Genomic DNA, 15,099 nt, shown 5'->3' with positions numbered 1-15,099 from the left:
GCTATCCGTAGATAAAAATATGTCTAACGTCACTTCCGTCAAATGCCTTTGTAAACAAAGGAAAGTCAGTCATTTTTCAAGTACAAGTACTTTTTTTTTACCAGTTTTCAAGTACAAGTACTTTTGGTGTAAAAAAAATTAATAAATTAATTAATTAAAAAAATAAAACAACACTTAAACATAGCTGACAGCCAATTTAAACTAAAACAGGAAGTCCGGTTTTGTATATCAGTAAGCGATTTTAAACTGACACGAGTCTGGGTTGCCTATAGTTAAGAATCGCTTAATATTGATATAAATAAAATAATACCAATTTTATCCGTGATATTCACCAAAGCGATCAGCCCCACTTTTTTTTTTTTTAATTATTTCCTCTTAAATTTTCTCTTAATTTTTTTTTTTTTTTTTTTTGCGAACTTGCCTTTCCGTTTGCCACCTTGAATTTACGTTAAACTTTTGAAGTCATAGTTGAAAAATCGTTTCCTTTATGTAAACAGTTTGAAGTTAGTCGAAAGCAGTTTATAAGACAAAAAGTAAGTATTACTACATTTTATTGCATTTGTAGAATACGTTAAAAATTTAAGGGAGATAACGCGTTTGTATTACTTTACACATAGATTCGAAAAAGTTGTCAAAAAACAAATATATAACAAATAAATGTTATCAAAGGCAAGATAAGTTACTTTTCTACCAAACTGGATATATTTTTCGTGTTTTTATTCAATGTAACATGTTTATTCAGCTCGAAAACCATACAGTGTTTATCGATGTATTGGAACATTCAAGATGGCGTCTTGTTCTGTCTTTAACACAGTAAGTGTGGGAAAAGATGTTATAAATAAAAAACCGGATAAAATACTGTTAAAAACTCGCTCAATATATGTTACCGTGACATAGGTTGACATATATTTGGCGGGTTTTTAATAGTATTTTGTATAGTTTTGTATTTATAACACCTTTTTCCATACGGTGTTAAAGAGGGTGTGAGACGCCATCTTGAATTTTCGAATACATCGGTAAACATTGTATGTTTTTCGAGCTGAATAAATATGTTACATTGAATAAAAACACAAAAAATATATCGAGTTTGGCAGAAAAGTTACTTATCTTGCCTTTGATAACATTTATTTGTTATATATTTGTTTTTTGACAACTTTTTCGAATCTATGTGTACGTACAGTAATACAAACCCTGTTTTGTTGTTGTTGTTGTTGTTTGTTTGTTTCCAATAATGAGTGATAAATTTAGAAAACAGCAGCTTCTTTATTGTTTACCTAAAACCAACAAATAATTAACTGTTTAGTGTTTAAAGTAAAAAAAAAAAAAAAACTGGTGAAATAAAACAAACAAAAAAGAAACTGGCCATGATTGCAAATCTAAAAAAAAAACAACAAAAAAAAACGAATCAGCATTTCTAACTTCCCAAATTTTCTTTTTTATGAGGAAAAAAGTACAGACTCAGCAACTATCTTAACGGTGTAAAAAAAAAGCTTTAAAAAATGAATAAAATAAACTTGTTTAACTATAGATTTAAAATAAGAATGCAATAACTTATGTACATTTTCAGCGTACAAAAGTGTATGCGGAAAGAAAGAATGTAGTTTTACTAACAGGTGACTGTAACTATGATAGTGTGTTGGTAAGTTAATTTGCATATGTGTAACGAAAGAGTGTCGTATGCAATGAAGAGGGTTGCAGTTAAAAAAAAACAAGCAAAAAAAAAAAACACTCAGCAACTTGCACCTATTTTTCTTTTTCAATTTTATTTCTAAGTGAAACATGTATAGGTTTGCCATAATTTCAATTCTTTAAGAGAAAAAAGTTCCTGCCAGCTGCCATAGGAGAAAATAGACACCTGCAATCTATGTTATCAGTGGTGGCTTCTCAACTAGATAGAAAACCTTCTGTTATTTGACTCGTGACTCTTTTGAGGTCACGAAAGCCATTACATGAAGGAAAGAATTTCATTTTGTTTATGTTTTTCGTTTCTTTTTTCAAGTCTGCGAGTTAACTTTCATGCCTCTCATTTCAATGTGTGAAGTTAGGATCAAAGAATTATTATTTCGCCCATTTCAAGTGCTTTTGGTCGTCATAGGGAGTTAATTTTATTGTTTTTTGTTCGTTTTATCTTTTAGTGCAGTTACTTTTTGGCGAGAAAATGTAGCAAATCCTTAAAGTATAATTAAAGGACTTATGTCTAAAAGTGGAATTACAGAAATTACTCCTGACACATCAATGGCAACTAGCGGAGAGAGAAAGAGAAAAAGCACCTTACCTTTTTTGTACTGATATCTCTTGCTACAGATTGCTGTCAGTTAAGACCTAAGGTATAAGTCCTTGAAGTCCAGTAATAAATATTAGTAGTGATATACAGTTACGGTCTACAGAAGTAGAAATACAGTAACTACCGTGACGGTAAGAACCAATTGTTCAAATAGGAAGAAATAGAAAAAACTTGTCAAACAAAGCCTTAGTGTGGGTCACATGTCATGGATCATGCAATAAAGCAGATTGTTTGACATTTGACCTTCATCACAGGTCACATGATTAGACTGGGCAACAAATTTGTACATTTTGAAGATTGTCTGGATTTCTACAACTGTTTTGAGCTGCTGAATCAGGAAATGACATCTATTTCTCTCCATCAGGTCAGCTATTTGTGCTAAGTTGATTTGGAAAAGTGACATCTTGTGACAATGGACAGATTTATTTGGTAAGTCAGGTTTTATTTTCATGTCCCATGTATTACGTTGATAATAACATCAATCTTAGATATCTCTAGTTATCGGCTAGTATTGAAGAACAAGAAATAACTGACATTTGTTTTTTGGCATAAAGAAGAAAGGACCCTCGAAAAATACATTAAATACTTTAGACAGTATGCAAACCTAAGTTCAAATTTTCACATGGCAAAACTTGAAGTGCTGCACTGTAGGCAAAATTCAGACAAATCGGCATACTCATTCTTGAAACTGCTTTGCCAAATAGCCAAACAGTTTGAATATGATGAAATAGTAGAAGATACATTTATAATCAATCTTTTGTACGACATATATCTAAAGTCAGTGCAGAAATCCTTAATTAAAGGAGGAAACAATCCAACTATATCAAGAGCATTACACATAGTAGAGACAAAGGAGGCGACTTGCAAGCAAGTTTAAGTTAGACAAATCCTAGTAGAAGAGACCAGTATTTATGCAATTCAGGTTAATAATAACAAAAAAGCCAATGCTGTGGATATTGTGGCAAAGACATCCTCGAAAAGAGTTCCCAGTAAAAGGAAAGTGCTGCATGATATGAAACAAACAGGAACATTTTACTAATTTTTTTGTTCCAAAATGGTAGATAAAAAAGTAAGCAAGTGAAAAAGGAGCACAATCACAATGGCACAAAAACAGGAGAATCCACATAGTGACAAAAAGTGAATGTCCACAATGTTTGGCTGTTACCATCAACTACTACAGAGGCTGATGCCAAGTTAGAAATTCCCAGCAGACAAATGCAGATCAACGTCAATGCAAAAGTGCTAAGAGCTACGTGCTATGAGCTATGTGCTATGAGCAACGTTGTGCCCAAAAATGTATATGAAAACTGCATGCAGTAACAATCAATACAGTTAATTGCTTTCGGCAGAACAATTGATCAAGAATGGACCTGGTAGGTATGGGAAAGACTCTGCAACAGATTTACTGATACAACATTCTATGTTCTGAATACAAAAGGGTCAAAATTGATAGAGCTACAGATATCACAGGAGTTGAGATTAATGATCCTTTACTTAATGGTAAAATCAGTCGCTACAGCTACAAAAAAAATCATCAGGTATAGACAAACGATGGCCAAGCATCTCAGCAGAATACAGAAGAAATTACAGTGCCAAGGTCAAGTTTTGAAGGAAATTTAAATGAAAGAAAAAATCATTCAGGAATTCTTTGATGTATTTGATTCTACTATTTGTCCACTTGGTGAATATACCATTCATGTGGGCACAACAGTAATACCAGTTGTATACCCACCTTAACAGATCAGAATATCTCTAAAAGCGAAGTTGAAAATAGAATTAGCCTCTTTAGTAGCCGAAGGTATAATATCATCTGATACAGGACCAACACCATGAGTGACTTTATTTATTGATGCAATCAAAACAAATGCTTCGATCAGAATTGGTCTTGGCCTTAATTACTTAAAACAGTGTGCAGATCACATTACGTCACTATGACATTTGAGGACTCACTGCTGATCTGAATGGCACCTGATGGTTCACAACCATTGGCATCAAATCTGGATACTGGCACCTCAATTTGGACGAGAATTACAGAAAACATACATTTATTAAAACATATGGTATATACATATTCAACAGTTTCCCATGTGAGTAAAGTGCACCCAAGGTAAATTCCAAAGTGCAATGAAAGGGAATTTTGGTGTACTTAAAAACATTCTTTCCATATGTGATGAGATAATTGTATATATATTTGAAGAAGATGACAGTGATCATGATAAGGCACCAAAGCAACTAATTCTTAGGGTAAGGAAATAAATTCGCAAATGCAGCTGAAATAAATTTGTAGTAAAGACATCTGTAATACCTTTTTTGGTCATATCATCTCGAAACATGGTACCAAACTAAATCATTAAAAAGTAGAGGCGATTATACAAGTACACCAACCTAAAGGTGTAAAACCGCTTACCAGTTTTTTAGGATTTGTTTATTACCCAAACAAATTCTCACCATGACTTGCAACATTGAATAAATCCCTTTGCGACTTGATCTTTAAAATAAATTTCAGCAATAGAAAACATTTGAGTAAATCAAAGAAGAGGTTGAAAGAAATGCACAACTCCGATATTTTAACTTGAAGGAATCACTCGATTGCATGTATAGGCACATATCTTCTACAAAAAGGGAATGGCAGTTGCATTAGGGAAGCAAAACACTGTCAAGCAAACAAACTCGATACTAAAATATTCAGAAGGAAATGTTATTTATTATTTTTGGCTTGGCAAGTTTTCACCATTATAAGTGGGATCACAAAATAACTATCCATACATATCGTAAGTCATTAGAATCGATAGCGTTAAAGAATTTATGATGAGTACATCCAACACTTGCAGGAATGCTACTAAAAGTGAAAGAATGATTTCATTGTAAAAAAAACAATACACATTGCAGATTGTCTATCATAAGTATCAGCTAGTTGTAGCAAAATCATTGAAATAATTAACCTTAATGTTCACAGTATGATCACTTATCCTAATTTTTCATCAACTAGAATGAAGAGCATCAGTGTTTAGATGTTGCAAGACCTATTACTAAAAGGATTTGTAAATATATTAGATTGGCATACCAATGAAGCTGATAGGCTAAGCTACCTCCTATCGTTTTGAAGCTTTAAATACAATAGAAGATTGTGGTTTTTAAGATAGTATTTTATTTAAATCTGTATATTTGCTCTCATTCATAAATTTGACAGCCGCCACTCTCCTCCTTCATGCCCCCTATATTATAACTGTTTTCTGTTTATAACTCTGAAGTTGAGAAAAGTGATTGCATTTAGTTTTGATTAATTTTTTTTTTTGTAATGGTATCTTATATATAAATCATGAGTTTACCTACCTCTAATTTTATCCATTCAGTCATTGCAACCATCCTATCCAGTAAACCTACATAATGTAACACAAGCATTGTACAAATAACACTTAAGATGAGAACAGTAGTGCGAATTATCTAAATAATACAAACTACAATATGTGTTTTTTCTCTACATGCCTTTTATACAATTGGAAAATTTTTGTTTCATTTTCCTCACAATTATTAAAATTCCTTTTTGGCTTACTGGATTGTGATGAGATACTTTAATTCTTTTCGATAAGTAAAATGATTTAGAATTAAGCTATTTTGTATTTTGGGGAGCTGTGATAGATAAAAAGTTTGGATTTATTACTTATAAGATTTTCATAAATGGATATTATGTATTGGCTAGGCTTATTTTATTATATTATTACATCCTCCCATGATCCTTTAAGATCATCTTGCATAAAACCATGCCCAGGGCTTCCAAATGCAACAAGCCCACAGTATTCCGCTAGCACTCACTACTCAGCTACATACAACAACACTAATTAAAAAAAAATCTGGCTCTAATTGTATTTTAAATTCTTTATTTAAAAGTGACGACTTTTTTCATAAAATCAAACTGAATCAGATTTTAAGGTTTTTATTTAAAAGCAATGACTCTATTCATGAAATAAAACCGATTCGCATTTTAAGTCCTTAAAGAAAAAGTGACGATCCTATTATAAAATCCAACTGAATTGCATTTTAAGTTCTTCATTTAAAAGCAATAACTCTTTCCATACAATCAAGCAAAGTCGTATGTGAAGTTTTTAATTTAAAAGCAGTGACTCTTTTTATAAGGTCCAATCGAATCACATTTTAAGTTCGTAATTCACGGTATTTCTTTTTAAAAATCCAACCAAATTTCATTTTAAGTTCTTTAAAATAACAATATTTTTCATAAAATCAAACCAAATCACACTTGAAGTTCTTCATGTAAAAGCGATGATCAACCCAATCGCCATGTAATTTCTTCAGTTAAAAGCAATGACACTTTTCATAAACCCAACTGAATCACATTTTGATTTCCTGATTTAAAAGCGCCCATCCTTTTATAAAATCCAATTTGATCCCCTGTTAATTTCTTTATTCCAAGCAACGAAAGGTCAACTGAATCGCATTTTAAGCTCTTTATTTTAAACTGACAACACTTTTTATAAAATCCAACTGAATCGCATTTTAAGTTCTTTATATAAAAGCGACAATTCTTTTCATAAAATCCAACTGAATTGCAAATCTGAATCTTGCCAAAATTATTTTGTGGTCTAATTAGGAAAAACATTTTTTTTAAAAATGCCAGTACATGCACATCTTCTTACCATGTCTTGTATCTTTCATGTCAACCATTTCATCCTCTCCTCTCACCTTCTGTCCTTTTTATAATGTATTTTAGGACTGCTACTTCATTGATATAAAAGTACACATTGTAATGAAGTTTTATTTTCCTTCCAGCTATGTCTCAAGGTAGTCTTGTGTCCATTGAAATTGCATAAGGATCTGTTATCCACTCCTCTTTACTGTTACGGATTTTTCTTTGGCTATGAGAGAAAAACTTCTGTACTTCTTTTTTAGATTTATAGCCAAGTGTTTTAATGAGGTTTGGATATCTTTTAAATGTTTATGGTAATCATATGTGGAGATGTAAACTTAGATACATTTCTCACCTTATCGGGAGTCAGAGATGATGAATTCCTTGTTATTCTCATTCTATTTTGATATAGAACACCTTACATCAGCACTCAAAACGATATTATTCAATATTTTTGCTTAAATATCTTCAAGAATAAATCAGGGTACCACTAGGCGAAACAACGCCATCATTTTACTATAACTTACAACTAACTTTTACCAAGTACTCTAAGCATTGCACCATAAATCCTTGCAGACAATTCTAGTACATATTTTATTAGCCTCGAACCTTTTTTCTAGATGTTATTAATATTTATTAATACATATGATTACAATGTATATATATATATATATATATATATATATATATATATATATATATATATATATATATACCTTTTTATTACTGACTTATTAGTGTACGTATCTAATATTTTAATTAAAGGTTTTCATATTGTGTTAAATTTTGTATTAAGTCAGATTAGTAAATGATCGTCTTCAAGAATATTTGCCGTTTCTTTGAGTCTTGTTTCTCCCCACTGTACTTCTCTGCCTATAATTTTACTTCATTCCAAGAGGTGGTTTCCATTTTCCCTACATATCGTTTACCATACCAAATTTTTTAAGTCTCTCCAGATATTACAGCTTTTCAACGTTTTTTCTCACCTTACCTTTCGTGGACGACACATTTACATTGAATTACATACACATTTTTAGTCATTATTTTTTTCAATATGAGACTTGATTCACACAAGATGTTTCCAGAGACTCAAATTTCTTCTGAATTCCGTCCTGATGTTGTATCAATTGCATATTCTTTGTGATTATGAGAGCTGAAGTTTAGATACTGCCTACATATTTGTGCCTGGACCGGACTACTAGGAACTGATGCAATGCTCTCTAGGTAGTTGTTTTGGTGGAGGGTTTCTTGTTAACTGTTCTTTTTCTCTTGATATTTATTGTTATTACTGCATATTGCTTTAGCTTGGTGTTATAGATAGTATCTAAATTTCAATTTATATCATGTAAAGAAAATGATTATTCATTAAGTACAACACTAAACAAAACCAATATGTAGTAACAAGAATGATATAATGATGAGATGAACAATTTAAAAGAAATCCTTCACTGAAACTACTATCCAGAGAGCATGACACAAACACCAAGAAATCTGGACCAGCCACCAAAGGACATAACCCAAAAAGTCATTATAGTTTTTATACCGTACATGAAGTGCTTGTATAACCCTATGAGCCAGTCAATGGCATGGCACTGTTTTGACATTCAAGGCAGACATAACAACACACAACACAGGTTGAAATATATATGTGAAGAATCTTATCTATTTATTTTTTACAAAATATTGCAACAAAAACATTTTACAAATCATAACAATTCACTTTATTAATTAACTCTTTAAAACTATCTAGCTACTCCTCAAAATGCTGGGGTCCCCCCCCCACTTTTTAGAGAAAGCTAAAAAAGATGTGTTCTTACCTCATGGCTCTTAGAATGGAAAGAGAGATAGGAATAAAAATTGCATTATGGATCCCTTTTTATGTGTCGCTCCATGCAGGACTAAATCATCTCCCGCTATGGAAAAAGGGCGGGAAAAGGGAGAACAACCAACAACCAGGAGTACTAGCAAATAGTACCACACTTGTGAGAACAAATTTAAAGAATATGAAATGAATATAAAATCAGAACAGTATTCAGAACTGATTCGACTCTCTGGAAATAACTTGTGCAAGTCAAACACCTGACAGTACAAATCATGATTAAGAACTGTGTATAAACTTCTATGTAAAAATCTATACAAATGTGATACATTTCATCGACTACAAGTGAGCTTAGAACAACATCAAAAAGCCATAATACATGGGGAACTTGAAAAGTTTAGCATGGTTGACCATATATTTAGGAGAGAATGAAAACCTTCATGGACAAAGAATGATGGAAACTAATACAACTCAATAAAACAGCATTTATTCTGGATGATGATAAACTACTAAGCAGGCCTAGTAGAGAATTTAACAGAATATGACACCATTAATTATAAATAACATAATATATATCTACATGTAGTAATAAGTATGTTGTAAAAATGTCTCTATATATACATTTATAGATATTTACACATATTAATAATATGTAGTAATGAATAGTTATAATAAAGTCTAGAAACAAAATTAGGTTCCTAAAATTCGTACTAGAATTGTTCTGTTTGAATTCAGTTTTAACATTATCCTGTAAGTTGAACGTTCAGTCTGATGTGGATGATTGAAAATGCAATTGCAAATTACTTAATATGTTTACTTAGTTTTTGCTTGTGGAAAAAGATCATGTTATTCACGTGGATTAAATAAAGAGTTCCATTTGGAGTTAAGTGCAGTTTCTGAGTTCGAGAGAAAGGTTCATGAGTTTGATAACATATACCTAAAGAAGTTCGCAGGTAACACTGACAGAAACGTTGTGAAATAACATTCAAGATGAGAACAGCAGTCTGAACAGTCCAAATAATATGAATAATCTCATCTCAAAACTTCAGAAAGATAAGAATATTTTGCTTAAATATCTGAAAATGGAAAATCAATTTATTTTATTAACAGTATAGCATAAAAATGTACTCATTCTGTTTTGAATTTCATCAATAAACATGTTGAGTTTTAAGAAAAATTTACATGTGTAATTTAATTTTACTACATGCAATTTATGTCAACTTACATTTTATATTTGCAGAATTTGCAGCAACGAAAAGAAGTCCATTAGTTGATTAGAATGGTTCTTATTATTAAAAACCGCCTTGAAATAATTGGAAAATTCATATGAATTTGCTGAAGTGAAATTGTCAGAAATGAGAGAAATAATCTGGTTGAGCACGTGACTTTTTATCTCATGTAACGTGAGCATTTTTCATTCCATCACATTTGGTAAAAATTATATCAATTGTTTCCGTTATTGCTTATGTGGTTCTTATTCTATATAACACTAGCTAGAATGTCAAGAAGTCAACTTAATCCGAGATTGATACAAAGACCAGTTTTACATTAAAATATTTCAAATGATTTATATTAGATTGATATATATTACCTATCCTCATACTATCTTATGCATTTAATTTTTTTGCACATTCTTTGTGGAACAATATGCAAACAAATATGGGAGATAAACCACACCTGTGTGAAGTATGTGGTTCTTTTTTTGCACGGAAGCAACATTTGTTGCGCCATATGAAAACACATACAAGAGACAAATCACATTCTTGTGAAATATGTCGTGCTTCTTTTGCACTAAAACAACATTTGTTTCGTCATATAAAAACACATATGGGAGACAAACCACACTCTTGTGAAGTATGTGATTCTTCTTTTAGACTAAAACAACATTTGTTTCGTCATATGAAAATACATACAGGAGACAAACCACACTCTTGTACATTATGTGGTTCTTCTTTTGCACGCAAGGATTACTTGTTGCATCATACAGAAACACATACAGGAAACAAACCATACTCTTGTGAAATATGTGGTTCTTCATTTACACTAAAGTCAACTTTGTCTTATCATATGAAAACACATACAGGAGACAAACCCCATTTTTGTGAAATATGTGGTTCTTCTTTTGCACTGAAACAACATTTATTCTGTCATATGTCAACACATACAGGAGACAAACCACATTCTTGTGAAGTATGTGGCGCTTCTTTTGTACAGAAGGGACATTTGTTGTGTCATATGCTAACACATACAGGTGACAAACCACATTCTTGTGAAATATGTAGTTCTTCTTTTGCACTAAAACAAAATTTGTTTCGTCATATGAAAATACATACAGGAGAAAAACAACATTTTTGTAAAGTATGTGGTGCTTCTTTCGCACGGAAGGAACATTTGTTGCTTCATATAGCAACACATACAGGAGAAAAACCACATTCTTGTGAAGTATGTGGTTCTTCTTTCACACGGAATGCAACTTTGTTGCGTCATATGCAAACACATACAGGAGAAAAACCACATTCTTGTGAAGTATGTCATTTATGTTTCGCACGAAAGGATCATTTGTTGCGTCATATGGTAAGACATACAGGAGACTAACTACATTTTTGTGAAGTATGTGGTTTCGTTGTACAGGAATCAATCCTATTGAATCATTCAAACACATGGGAGAAAAAAACACATTCTTGTGATGTGGTTCTTCTTTTGCATGAAAATCAATTGTATTGAATCACATGCAAACACATGGTGCGGGGGAACACATTTTGTGAAGTATGTGGTTCTTCTTTTATAGTGAATTCGATCCTATTGAATCATATGCAAACACATGGGAGAAAAACACATTCTTGGTAAGTATTGTTTTACACAAAAAGCAAATTTGTTGAATTATATGCTAACACAAACGGGATCGTAGATGTTTCTAAAATCAACAAAATCAAACCAGAAATGTAAGAATCAAACAAAAGCTGAGTCAATAAGCAGTTGATTTACCATACTATTGAAAGGTAAAAATGCACACAGTGTCCATCAATATTTTTCTCCTTGACCATACTAACAGTGTGCAGGGTTAATTGTTTAGGCACTTAGCAGCAGTTGTTGATTAATAAGATTATCTTCGAGAACTTTAGTAAGAGACAAATGAACCTAAGCTTGGATTAATAACTAAAAAGCATATGATAGTGCCCTCTACACATGGCTACTGTGTTGCCTTAATTACTAACCAGAAAAGGTCTGACGTCATAACCAGAAGAGAAATCTTTTAAAGGGATTAGCCTTTCCTTTTTTATTCATCTTCTTGGCGATTGATCTGTTTATTGATCTGCTAAATAAAATCCAGAGTGCATGTAATCTGAGCCAAGTCTGTTAACAAAACCCGAAACAATGTTTCAATTTGCTTTTCATGGATGACGTCAGTTTGATGCAAGCTCAGATGCTGATTTAAGTCGACTATTATAGGTAGTACATGGCTTCACAAATATTAGAATGATTGGTTTCGAGAAATGTTCCAAATGCTCCATCAAAGTAAGGAAGAAGGTCCAAATGAAAAAGATACAGCTTGATGATACTGATATCAAGGACCTAGAAAAGCAGGAGAAATACAATTATATTGGCATAAAAGAGAACGATTCACTTCAACAACGCCAAGGTAAGAGAAAATATTGGAGTCAATATATACTCTCTGTAAAGAAAATCTGTAAAACAGAGCTTACAAATGAAAACAATATAACTGACCTTAACCAACTTCCCAGCTTTTACATTGTTGACTGGCTACAAAGGATGATAAACAGACTTGACACTGAAACACTGAAAATGTTAACATTGTACAAAATAACATACAGAAATCAGCCTCCGCTGTATTTGCCCAAGGAAGCAAGAGGTATGAGTCTCTTAGAAATTGACTACCAGAATCATGCCACCGGGCAATATTATATAAGCACAAAAAACCCAAACCTCAAAATGGTACATCCTCACGAAACAAGAGCCAATAGAACAGTCATCATTATGAAACTGGCCAAAAATTTTCAACAAGACTGTCTTTCAAATAAGACAGAATCAAAAATCAAGTCTGTTACGAAAATAGCCAGACCTAGTCGCAAAAAACACAAAGAACTTCCATTGCAAAAGAGTTTAAAAAATAGGTGAACAGTGTGCCTAGTATATTCTGGGTAAATTCACCTAGAACTATATAAATAAAGATGACTGTATAGACTGTCTAAAAAAGGATGATTCCACTGTGATGAGAAGATCATAACGATGGTCCAAGATCAAGACTTGATAACCAATACTTTTAAAAAGATGGGTGGACAAGTGCAGATTGTGTCACACAGAAAAAAAAGAATGTAAGCTACCTGACGTCCAGCTGTAAGATACTGCTGGGGGATGACTACTATACAATGCGACAAAATGGAATGTGTTAATATCTTTGCTAAACGATCTCGAAAACATTGAATAGCAAGTCCTGGGAATATATATCAGAAATAACAGTTGGAAATATGCCATACAATATTCAGTTGTAGGTTATGTTGCAAATCAAAACTTTGACCTGATCGTAATTTCTTATTCACAAATGTTTGAATTCAGTTAGGTGTGAAATGAAGCCTGTTTAGTGTCACGCAGTAGACAGATTTTTATTTTGGAATCACATTATACAAGACTTGATGCAATGAAAGAAACATATGGGAATGGTGCGCATCTTCCGATCTTGTAAAAGACTTGCATTGTAGATTCAAACATGTCCTGAACTCTGTGGATACAACCCATAGATATTGTTTTGTTTATTCTGTCTTTGATGAGCAATCTGTCTGTCAAGATGAGGCTGCCATTTTGGAAAATCAATGCGTGACTATTCACTAAATAGCCAACAATTAGCTTAGGGTATGTGCGAACTATCGTTTATTAGCATTGGCATTTCTCTACAAGATAGATTTTCAGGTTGTTAACACCTTTTCAGAAGTGAGACTGCATCTAGTGCTCGAGGATAAATTCGAAGAGAAATTTTTTTTTTTAAATTGATTACACAGGATGTTATGCGTATCTTCCTTCATGATCCAGAGCTTAAAGCCCAATTAATTCATTGGACACAAAGTAAATAATGGTTCGGCACTCTGCTGGTCAGGCCATGCTCACAGACTTCTAAGACACAGATGAAATAGTGATGTCAGATTTCCTAGCAAAGAGTATCACAACAGTTTTATATTTTTACGGGACAATTTCTGATTCCAATTCATAGGATAACACAAGAGTGTTAAACAACTATTATACAATAGTAAGTATTTTACTGTTGCAGCATCCGGATGTCGAAATAAAAAGCAACAATTTTGAACTAATTAGCTGTATACAGCATCGACAGTTGTGTACCAGTTATATTTTGACAGACTATTTTATTTTAATGTGAACTCATCTTTCTATGCAGAATAATTGATATATTATTCAATGAAAATTCTTTGCGTGCACTGTGTCGTATATAGTTGAATGGAAGTTATCATGTTTGCTTATCATTTCTCTTTGGAACGTAACTTTCTACTCTAATACATACACTCACTAATCGCAGTATTTAATAGGAGTCCTATTTGAATAAACGCACATGTTCAGTTGTCTTCGTTTGATGTTTGATTATAACCATGCGTAAAAATCTTGCGAATTATATATAAATCAAATTTTGGAATTATATTCAGTAAATTATCTTTCAACAAGGAATACAATTTTTTTTTACCTTAATTTATCGATTTTCAGTAAATGGCTCATCTTATCAGAGGAAATGTTTTTAGCTAAAAAGCTTGCATGAAAAGCCAAAAAGAAGCCAAGATTAAAATATTTAGATTATACATTTTTTCATACGATTGTACCTCTATTTTTCTTCATTTGAACTAACAACAGGATGGAATATCCTCTTGTAAACTTGGCTTCTTTTAGGCTTTTCATGCAAGCTTATTAGTTTTTCAATCTATGTGCTATATAGCAAAATTATGACTGCCTATGAACATTAGTTTGCTAAATAAATTTCTTTTCATAAGATGAGCCATCTATTGAAAATCTATGGATTAAAGAAAAAATAAAATTACATTTTTGTATTCTTTATCGAAAATAATTTTGTATAATTTTTTATTGCATTTAATTCCACATTTTTTTTATACTATTGCTCTATCTCGTACATTAATTTTTTTTTATATCTGATTAGGATTGTCTTATAAATATTGATACTAATATCGACTTTAATTTTACAGTATTCTACAAGCTGCAATCTGAAATTATTTCCAAATTAACTTCAACTGGAAGAATTGTTTCGAATTATTAGATTGAAAAGAAAGTTCTTGTGGATTTTAACTTTAAATTCAAATGGACATATGTCGGCTTGAACAA

At 32.0% G+C, this 15,099-nt stretch overlaps 1 long non-coding RNA gene across 1 annotated transcript; it reads left to right on the top strand.

The window, feature by feature from the left end:
• Positions 1-246: 246 nt before the first annotated feature.
• On the top strand, positions 247-14,331 carry LOC145246089 (uncharacterized). The gene is made up of 2 exons (XR_013863079.1): positions 247-533; positions 9,986-14,331. It is a non-coding gene; the product is annotated as an uncharacterized LOC145246089 (long non-coding RNA).
• Positions 14,332-15,099: the final 768 nt, after the last annotated feature.

The sequence above is a fragment of the Euprymna scolopes genome, chromosome 23, assembly GCF_053919585.1.
Source record: "Euprymna scolopes isolate OS-2025 chromosome 23, ASM5391958v1, whole genome shotgun sequence".
Taxonomy (NCBI): Eukaryota; Metazoa; Mollusca; class Cephalopoda; order Sepiida; family Sepiolidae; genus Euprymna; species Euprymna scolopes.
The sequence above is the reverse complement of the archived record's forward strand: the minus strand, read 5'-3'. Positions and strand labels throughout refer to the sequence as shown.